Here is a 10,718-nt window from a genome sequence, read left to right as displayed (position 1 = left end):
GTACTCATTTGATGACATCCCTTGGTTTCCTTTGTTGGCATCTTGAAGTCAGCGTGCGGTCAAGGTGACTCCTTGGGTTAGGGGTAGATGCAGCAGGAGGAAATGACAGAGTGTTGACTTCCTGAAGGATTCTCTCCATTACCTTTGAAGTCGGAATAATTTTCCCTGCACAATTAGAAGTAACCATAGTTACTGGGAGCCCTCGCTCCGGGAGGCTGAGCCGAGCAGGGGGCATCCAGCAGGGGAGAGGAGGAGCTCCATGGGAGCAAGGCTCGCGCACGCCCCGTGCCGGGCATGCAATGCTTGGGCTCTTGGCTGGGGCTGTGGGGTGCAGATCTGGGGTCAGTCCAGGGTCCCACAAGACAGATCAGTGCCACAAGCACGTGCTAGCACAGAGGTCCCATTGCCTGAATATTTATAGCACCTTTGCTGTGTTCATTCTAGCATTAAACTGCTAATTAATTATGACATTTGTACTACTTCATTTTTCGCTGTGAATCCACAGAACCTGGCAGGCAGTTAATTAGCTCTCTCTATGCAAAGGATACCAAGAAAAAATAATTGCTTGAGGAATCATCGTGGCGTTCTCTCAGAAAGGTCTTACCTACGAGCTTGCTTAAAGCTTGCTGGATTTGCACTTTGTGAGATGCCTCTGTCAAAGGCCAGTCCTTAGGAAGAGCGATTTGAAGGAAAAGGTTATCTGGGAGATGCAACTCAGAGGGTGTTATTTAGTGCTTGTGAGTCCAAGGGAAATCAATTATCTAAACAACTCCCATTCTGGAATGGCTTGCTTTATTCTTTTTTAAATATGTACTCATCTTTCTCTTGATATTGATGCATACAGCTGACAAACCTGAGCCAGTGATGGTGGTCTGTCCCCCACTGGTGCTGCGTGGGGATGAGTGAGAATATCAACTGAGGATGGAAATTCTGGTTTAAAATGTATGAATATATGTGTATGTATATAGAAGAGGGGTTTATGACCTTGATGCATTTTGTGGGGAGACTTGGCTGGGGGCTTGGCTGCACCTCGGGGACACCAGGGCATGCTAAGAGTGGTGAAGCAGTGCCACAGGCTGCCCAGAGAGGCGATGCTGCCCCATTCCTGCAGGCAGCCAAGGTCAGGCTGGACGGGGCTCTGAGCACTGATGGAGCTATGGGTGTCCCTGTGCACTGCAGGGGGGTGGACCAGATGCTCCTTAGGGGTTCTTTCCAACTGAAACAGTTCAGTGATTCTATGATTCCATGAGGTGCTCCCTGTGGTCCCCATGGTGCCGTCCCAGTGGTGCCATCAGGATGCTGAGCATTGCTCTTCATCACCACCTCCTGCCTTCTCCAGCGAGGCCTGTGGCACCGCAGGCTCTGTGGGATAACAAGCAGATGGCAAGATAACCAGGAGAAATGGGATAATGGAAACGACATAGGTGCCTATGGGGATGAACAGGCATTCCTTAAGCGGATTGAAGGCTACAGAGGGTGCGCTTGCCCTCGGCGCTTCCTTTGAGAAACTTGTTTTATTAGCAGGTAGTTCTGTGGTGAGGTTACAGAAGGAGCATTACAGTAATGGAGTTGACATCTATATAATAGAGTTGACATTTTATTGAAAAGGAGAAAGAAAAAAAACCTTAACAGGGTTCCCCTGCCTCCCCCTCCCTTTATTTCCTTATTTTGCTGTCATCAATTGAAATAAGGCGCACAAACTTTGAACAGCCGCCGATGCTGGCAATTTAATAAAATTTCATACAACAGCAGTGCTTCAGGAATGCTAGCAGGACAAATCAGCCAGCTGTAAACTTGAACTTTGCTGAGAAATCAAGGCAATAGCTTGTTCAACAGCAAATAACAAAGATTTTGAATCAATTCTTGGCGCACACTCGTGTTATTAACTATTATGCACAATCTTGGCACCCGGTTTGTGTTGGATGGTTCAGCAAGAAGTTCAGAGCGGGGATCCTGGAGGACAGCACTGCATCTTGAGATGAGTAAATAGATGTGATTTGCTCTGTTTTGGCCTCTGGTTCAGCTTCACATCGCTTTGCATTGAGTTGGGTTGGGGCGTGAAGGAGATGATCTACGTGTCAGATTCATTAGGAAAGGTTGGGATAAGAGCAAGGTGCCAGCCCAGCTAAGGAAAGGGAAGACAAAAGTGTCTTCAGGCCCTGAGCCCAGAAGGAATGTCAGCTCAGATCTCTACCTTCAAGAGCATGCATTGGGATTCTGCTATAACGAGGTGTGCTTATCCATTACTGCTAACTGGTATTAATGCCATATTTTCCCAAGTCCTCCGCTGCTGGATTCCTGATATGAAATTCAGCTCTTCTTTTTATTTTTTTTCCTGCCTTGGAGGAGCTGCAGACCTTTCTGTCCATCTGGCATGGTTGGAAGTGGAGGCAAGAAAAAACAAAACTGAGTTAGGAAGTTCTATGTTTTTCACTCATGTGCTTATGAAGGCTGTGGAAGCATCCTCCCTGCCTTCCTCGTTCTGTATGGAACAAAGGAAAGAAAGCATTTAAAGAAAACGAAGAGTCTTGGCTCTATAAATGTTTTTCTGATGTAGTATTTTTTAATTGACAAAAGTTACAAGTCCCTTGTTGGCTTCTGCTCTTCCCTCTGTCCTCCAACTTAAATAACACGTCTTTCTTCTTTGGATAGCTTGGGTTACTACAGCCCAGTGACATTTGTATTTCTAATGTAATAATCAAATGCTAAAACACAGATTACACTTGGATCAACACATCCAGTTCTTAAACCCTGAAAGTAATTATCTTTTCTCATGTACAATGAAATGAAAATATTATCTAGGAGCTGCTGGTTCCTTCATCAGCTGTGTGCCCAGAGCTGGGATGGATCCTGTGACACACCAGATTGGTCAATTCCTGTGCCCAAACAATTTCATGTGAGTGATGGGGACAGATATGGATTCCTTCTCCCATCTCAGTTGTGGTCACTCAGGTGCCCAAGGTAAGGGGCTGGGCCAAAGAGGAGGCTCAGGGCAGACCTTACTGCTCTCTGCAGTGACTTGAAAGGAGGCTGTGATGAGGTGGTAACAGCGACAGGACGAGAGGGGATGGCCTCACGTTGTGCCAGGGGAGGTTCGGGTTGGCTGTTAGGAACGATTCCTTCTCCAGAAGTGATTCTGCACTGACACAGCTGCCCAGGGAGTGGTGGGGTCACCTGGAGGTGTCCCAGAGCCGTGGGGATGTGGCACTGAGGGACGTGGGCAGTGGGCTCGGTGGTGGTGGTGAGGTTGGACTGGATGATCCCATTAGTCTTTTCCAGCCTTGATGGTTCTTTGAGTCTATGATTCTATGTTTCATAATGCTTTCCCAGACCTAAGCATTTCTAATTCTTGCTGAGATGCTCTCTCTGTTCTTAAGGTCCGCCGTGTTCCAGCCAGTGTGTTGTTTATCTCACAGCTATGAAAGCTACAACACTGGAAACCATGTCAGAGTTTGACCCCCTGATGGCAATCTGCACTCCATAGTTACAGTGCAATACAAGTTTTCAGATGTGACAGTAGCAAGGCTTCTAGACACTGTGTTTAATTTCCTAGTGCTGTAAAGCTGGACATTGGAACCCTCCATCCTCATGTTCACATGCTCTTGAAAGGGGCAGGGATTAAACCACGCATCCTCATCAGAACCCACAGTGATTTTGTCCAATGATGTTGGAGCAATATTGGCACAACCCACCAATGAGCAGCGCACTGGAGTGTATATATTGGCACATAATTCCTGGTTTAAAATTGTAGCCAAATTCCTTCTGGCCAGTGCAGCCAAAGGGATGGGGAAGGTGTTTCTGTCCAGTAGGAGCCACCCAGAGAGCTGTGGGTGCCCCATCCCTGAAGGTGCCCAAGGCCAGGTTGGATGGGCCCTGGGCAGCCTGAGCTGGTGGGGGGCAGCCAGCCCATGGCAAGGGTTGGGGTGGGTGGGCTTTGAGGTCCCTTCCAACCCAACCATCCTGTGGTCCTTGAAGCAGGAGGTGTTGGCAGAGAACGGCCCGGCTCTGCTCAGAGCCCCCACAGAACAGGAGGGGATCTGGGCTCACCGAGGTGCTTCAGAAGGCATTTGATGTGGGGAAACGGTGCAAGTTGATAAAGAAGTCAATAACACTGCGTGTCTGAAGTGGAACTTCAGCTAACTGCTGAAAATACTTTGAAAAGCGCTGACCACAATTAAGCACTTAATCAGGAGAGAGATGCAATTTTCTGAGGCTCAGAGTACAAAAATCGTGAAGCACAGATCCAGAGATATGAAGGAAAATGTCTCTTTGGCAATTAAGATCCATTCTGCTCAAAGGCTGAAAATGGTATCATTGAATTACTTTTGTTGCACGGTTGATACGCTGAATTATCTAAAATGTAAACCATTGTGCCTCAAATGCCACTCAAGAAGTAAAACAGCTTCTCCTGCTCAGCTGTTACCCAGCTCTGCGGATTGTCTCCTGATGCTATCTGCTTTCCCTTCTTTAAAACAGCACTCATAATGGAGTTTTTTTCTTTCCTTCCCTGTAGCATGGTGCTGGCTGGAAGGAGCTGTGCAGGAGCACTGCGGAGAAGAGACTTTCCAGGAGTGTTTCTGCATGGAAAGCCAACACGTTTGCCTTGCAGGACTGAGGGAAGGAGGGATGCTGACTTGATTGGTGAAGTCGATGCGAGACTTCCCAGTGATTCCAGTGGGTGCCGACCTCTGTGGGCTGAGGCAGCAGCCTCAGCATTGAGTTTGACCCTCACGCAATGCTGAACCACACTGAGGCCACAAAACGCTGTTGCATCCTAAATAAATTCAGATGAAACCATCACACGGCAGCTTTCTTTGTGTGGGAACGTAAGGAGCTGGGAGAAGAAGGATGGGGCATGGGGAGGATGCTCACACAGCGTGTTTGGGAAGGACAGACAAGGTGGATAGAAGCAGAGGCAGGTCTGATTACTCCAGCGTTATTTCCCAAAGCCTCGTGCTGCAGTGTGGTGTTACATGAACACAGCCCATAGAGGAGTTAAGGGCAGCTTTTATCCTCTGATGACTAGCGTGCTGCAGCCAGATGGAACGGTGTAAATCTCTCCTTACACACAACGAAGCCAAAACAAATATTACGCAGTGATTAAGTGGCAACCCAAACAGAAGCAGGCGTCCTGTGGGCCGAAACAGGAAATCTTGGGTTACAAAACTCAAGATATGTTAATTTAATTTGATTATATATTTGATGGCTATCTTAAGTGGCCCATGAATAATTGATGAAAATTAGGAAAGCTGCTGTTTACCTTTAAAATCAAGCTGTGGAGGGTAGGAACTGAATCTTCGGGAGCGTAATTACTGTTTGCATGGGTCACGTGGGAGATCCCCACAGCCTATGGCAGGAGGAGGAAGGATGAAGGTTTCCACTCCTCTGGGGCTGAGATGGAACCTCCTGAGTTCAGTACCTAAAGGGGAAGTCTAAGAAAGAAGGGGACAGACTTTAGCAGGGTCTGCTGTGATAGGACAAAGAGAAATGGTTTCAAACTGAAAGGGGAGAGATTTAGATGGGATAGAAAGAAAACATTTCTTATGATAACGGTAGGGAGTTCTGGCACAGATTGCCCATAAAGGCACTGCTGCCCCATCCCTGCAGACAGCCAAGGTCAGGCTGGACAGGGCTCTGAGCATTGCTGGAGCTGTGGGTGTCCCTGTGCACTGCAAAGGGTTGGAATGGATGGGCTTTAAGGTCCCTTCCAGCTCCAACCATTCTGTAATTCCATGATTCTATGAAATCTGGTGGGTGCCATTTTCTGCACCAACATAGTGCGGCCAGAGGCTGACCAGAGGGCAACGTGGAGATCAAACTTCTCATGTTTTGCCATCACCTCTTGTGATGCCACTGAGAACGAGGTCCTCCTCACTTCTTTGTCTCAAGCCTTTGTCTCAAATACACACAAAGACCCACTTGAATCAGAGAATCGTTAAGATTGAAAAAGATCACTGACATCACCCAGTCCAACCATCATCCCATGCCCGGGAGTGCTCTAGACCACGTCCCGCAGTACCACAGCTCCATGGTTTGGGAACATCTCCAGGGACGGTGACCCCACGCTCCCTGGGCAGCTGTGCCACTGCCTCACCACTCTTTGGGAGAAGGAATCGCTCCTAACAGCCAACCTGAACCTCCCCTGGCACAACGTGAGGCCGTCCCCTCTCACCCTGAAGATTACCTCTTGTCCTTGCTTCAATTTCTGGACCACACCAAAGCCTTTCTGAATGAACATAGCTACGTGGGGACCAGGTGACAGGTGGCATCCATCCCACGGCCTACAGGCTCCATCTGATGGAGGCTGCTTGGCAGACAATGAGTCCTGGCTGCTGCATGTGGTGACTGAAGGGGGAAAAGGTGGATGCAGCCCACCTTAAATCTTAGAGACACAACGGGGGTCAGGGCACTGTACCCACGGAATTGAAGGCAGCATGCCATGATTATTTTTTTTTTTTTCAGAGGGCTGAAATGGAAAGGGTTACCTGGCAGTGACTTCTCCCTATTGTGGGAGGCAGAAACAAGGTAAAGGTACATCAGGGGAGATGGGCAAGCAGTCATTCTTAAAGTAAGATAAACAACAAACTTTTATTTGACTGGGCCTTTGAAGGAGCACAATAACCGGAGGCGCAGAATGCATTATTTACCTCAGGAAGCAATGATGAATTATACAGAAAGTTGTCTGAGAGCCCCTGGGAGCTGTGACCTGTGGGGATTTGTGAAGGAGGGAGTGCATTGGTGGCAGCTTGCTCTGCGCTGCAGCAAATGTCACAGCCCACGGGCTCTAATGGAGGAGCTGACCTCCACGGTAAGCAGGAGGGAACAGCAAGGAGGTGGAGAACAAAAGCCTATCCTTAGCATACTTTAAAGTCCTTAACCTAGATACAAAGCGTGCCTGTAAATGAAAAGGCAGCCCTCGGATTTTAGCTTAAGCCAAACAAAATGGACTGGTTATGGAAAAATAGTTTTCTCATCTTGACTACCGAGCTTCAGTTTTACATTGGAGATGAATGGGGGATGGAGTTTAACAGCGGTTACTCCGAGCTTCCCTTTTAAACACTTGCATGATGGTTTTAGCCAAATGGAAAGCCTAGACCAATTTAGGGTTCTGTTTTGTTGTTGTTGTGTTTTGTTTTGTTTTAATGTCAGTATTAAAACAGCTGGTGACAAATTAAGCCAGGTGGCTTAGAACGTGTAATTTGATTTATGCCTCCACACACGCTGGGGTGCCTAGGAAAATCTCAGCTCCTCCTGCATGCACCACATATTCTGGGTTTAATTTCTAGGTCTTTCAAAGACAGAAGCCTTCCTTAACGTACTTTATCAGTGTCTTCAGATTTTGTTGGGCTTGGGACCAGCAGGAGATGGATCATGTCAGCGTGGATGGAGCTTGATGTTCGTGTGCTTTTCATCAAAGAGGTGATATAACATGACACTGCCATGTTAATTTCCTTCTCTAAGCTCTACCTGAAAATTTTTGCCAACAGTGAATGCAGTAAGATCATGATTTTGTGAACAAGCTGGCAATCACTAACCTGCTACTAATTTGTTCCACTAATTTGTTTGGACAGACCAGATTTTGACTGGGCTCCTGCCAAATTAGACCAAGTTAGGCTGAACCAGGTTATACCGTGATGTAGGCTGCAAACACAAAAATGCTTGGTTCCAGAAGAATGGAAAAGGAGGAAAGGGAGATCCTAAGTGTCCTGGGCTGCCAAAAGGCTGAATTGCTTTCAGTGTTCCAGCTCCATCTGTCATCTGTGGGGCAAAGGATCTGTGAGGGAAGGTGGGATGGATGGCAGTGAACACAAACACATCATTCTGCCCTCTATTTCCTCAGTCCATTGAAGCCCGTGGATGCCTTTCCCACCTCCCACCTGGGAGGAAGCACTTGGCATCAAGGGGCAAGGCGACAGTAGCAGCCACTTCCCCAAACCTTGGGCCTTTATACTGTATAAACGGATCTTCTGGGATAACCTGTGGGCTGATCCCTACCCAATCCTGTCAAGGAGACCATAGAATCCTTTTGACCTGAGTTCTCACCACTGTCACTGACTTATGTGAACGTACCCTGAGAAAAATACAAGATGCTTTACTGCATTTTTACTCGAAAGTACACATTTCAGGCTGATTCATGCCATATTTCCTCAAGTGAGCATATTTCAGTTTGTGTTTAGGTTGTATTGAGGCTTTGGAAGGAAGAGTGCATCACAGACTGAACTTTATGGACTGCTGGAGCAATTACAGATGCAGAAATCAAAGGTGGTGAAGAGGAGAAAAGCAAATTCTTCGTGGTGTAGCAGAGCATCAGGACAGTGTTGTGCTGAGCCTTGGATAAAGCGTGGGAGAGCTGAGGTCATATTTATCAAAAGTAAACTAAGATTCCATTATTTGAGCTGATCTTGGGCAACAAAGCATGCTCTTTGGTTGATTGGTTGGCTGGTTGGGTGGTAGTTTGGCCAGTTGGTTGTTGGTTACCTGGTTTGGGTGGTTGGTTGACCAGTTTGGCTGATTGACTGGTTGATTGGTTTGGCTGGTTGGCTGGTAGTTTGGCAAGTTTGGTTGATTGGTTTGGCTGGTTGGTTGGTTGGTTATTTGGCTGGTTAGTTGGTTAGTTGGTTGGTTGGTTTGTTGGTTGGCTGGCTGGTTTGTTGGGTTGGGTGATTCAGTGGTGTGATTAGTTAGTTGACTGGTTGGTTGGCTGGTTTGGTTGATGGTTGGCTATTTGGTTGGTTAGTTGACAGGTTTTGTTGGTTGGTTGGTTCACTGGTAGGATGGTTTGGTCAGTTGGTGGGTTGGCTGGTTTGGTTGCATGGTTGGTTGGCTGGTTGGCTGGTTGTTTGGTTAGTTGGCTGGTTTGGTTGGTTGATTGGTTCACTGGTAGGCAGGTTTGGTTGCATCGTTGGTTAGTTGCCTGGTTGGTTGGCTGGTTTGGTTCATTTGGTTTGCTTTAATGGAGTTGGTGGCCTTCAGGCTTTTATGGGACATGTTCAACTAGAGAGTGGGACAAAATCTTGATTAAGAAAATAGCTGTGAAGCTCCTTGACTGGGAAGGGTTGTTTTTTTTTTTTAATTATTCTTTACATATTTATTTGACAGTCATAGGCAGCAGATGATGATGAATTTTTTTCTGTATACTTCATGTGGTCAAAGAAGGATTTGGCGTCTTTGGATGCCTGAATTGTTTGTATAATTGTTTTTTAGGGTTACAGACTGCAATATAATTCTTTGTGTTCTTGGCACTAAAATGGAAAAAATAATAATAATAATAATCAGAATACCCATAGCATATTTATAACTGATTTTTTTGTTTTGTATTATTTTGTTTTCCTAAAATAGTCGAAACAGTTCAGCCTGATTGACCAGACCAAGCCATGGTGGTGATAATACGACTTCACATGATTTATTCTAAGCAGCTTCGCTTGCAGTTTTCCTGGTGGATAGCTTTCTTCCTGAAGTGGTGCTAAACCCCATGAAATACAGCAGATCTCTATGCAGAATCGAGGAACGCTGATGTTTGCTAAGTCAACCTGCAGCAATTCCAGGCAGGTTCCTCTGAGCTCTCTGACTTGCACATCTCATCTGGAATGTTTTTTATCAGCAGCACAGAGAGGGTTTCTAGCAGTTAAATCCCCAGCATGTACATAGAATTAAGGGCCACTGCATACATCCTGGTTACCTCTAACTGTTCAAACCTTATTTGTGCAAAACAATAAAACATGTTAAACATTAAAATGGAGAAGTGATAACTCACGTTGTTGATCATTTCTTTTGCTATTAAAATGTTTAAAATTAATTTATTATCGGACTCACATACAAGTGTGTACCTGTGTTGCCCAGCGGGAACTGCATGATGATTCTCTCACACCCTCATTTTGATCCACGGGGAAAGGTTTTAGATTTCATGCCTGGTGCCAACTGGTCCCAGCCAGGGAAGATGGAGAGGAACGTGAGCTTGGATGGCAGGGATGTACCAGGGTGTGGGAGCTGGGTTTCCCCTGGTGGAAGACAGGTGAGGTCTGGACAGCAGGTGCTGCCATGTCACCTCAGGTGGGTGGCAACCACTGTGTCAGCTGCAAAGCCTCAGCACGAGCTGTGCAAGGTGGGAGCATTGTATGCAGCCATCCAATTTTTGAGGCAAAGGATGCTGAGTCCAAATGCTTGGCTCTACGCTGGGTAGTGAATCTGCTGAATGAAAGCCTCAGATGGCAAAGGAAATGCAAGATGTAGCTATGCAGCACCTGGAGGGAAATAAGCAGAGGGTGGTCTGTCCTGGAGCATTTCCTGCTGGAGCTGCAGGGGATGAGCACACAGCTCTGCTCGCTGCACTGAGAGTTGGCATTTGCTCAGAATTTCATTTTTACTTCCAGAGTTGGTTACAGAGCTGTCCCAGCTGCTCTGATGCTTCCAAATGACAGAGGCTGAAACAAAATCATAGATTGGCCTCTTGTTTGGGATTAAAATGTGAGCACTGATTTGCTTTTAGATGGCATTTTAGCCAGCGCAACAAAACAAATGGGACAGAGGAGAGAGAGGAGGCACAGCTGAACATCACGAGCTCAGCAGTGGCTCTGGCACTGCGAGGGACATTGGTTGCTGCTGGTGGGAGGCGTGCCGGAGGCACAGCATGGAGATCCAGCAGCTTCTGTTTGTTTGGTTTTTCCTGAAGCAGCTCTGAGTTGGACCATTCAAAACAAAACAACAAGAAAAGAAAAAAA

The sequence above is a fragment of the Meleagris gallopavo genome, chromosome 2 (genome assembly GCF_000146605.3).
Source record: "Meleagris gallopavo isolate NT-WF06-2002-E0010 breed Aviagen turkey brand Nicholas breeding stock chromosome 2, Turkey_5.1, whole genome shotgun sequence".
NCBI classification, from domain to species: Eukaryota; Metazoa; Chordata; class Aves; order Galliformes; family Phasianidae; genus Meleagris; species Meleagris gallopavo.
This window is presented reverse-complemented; position numbering follows the sequence as displayed.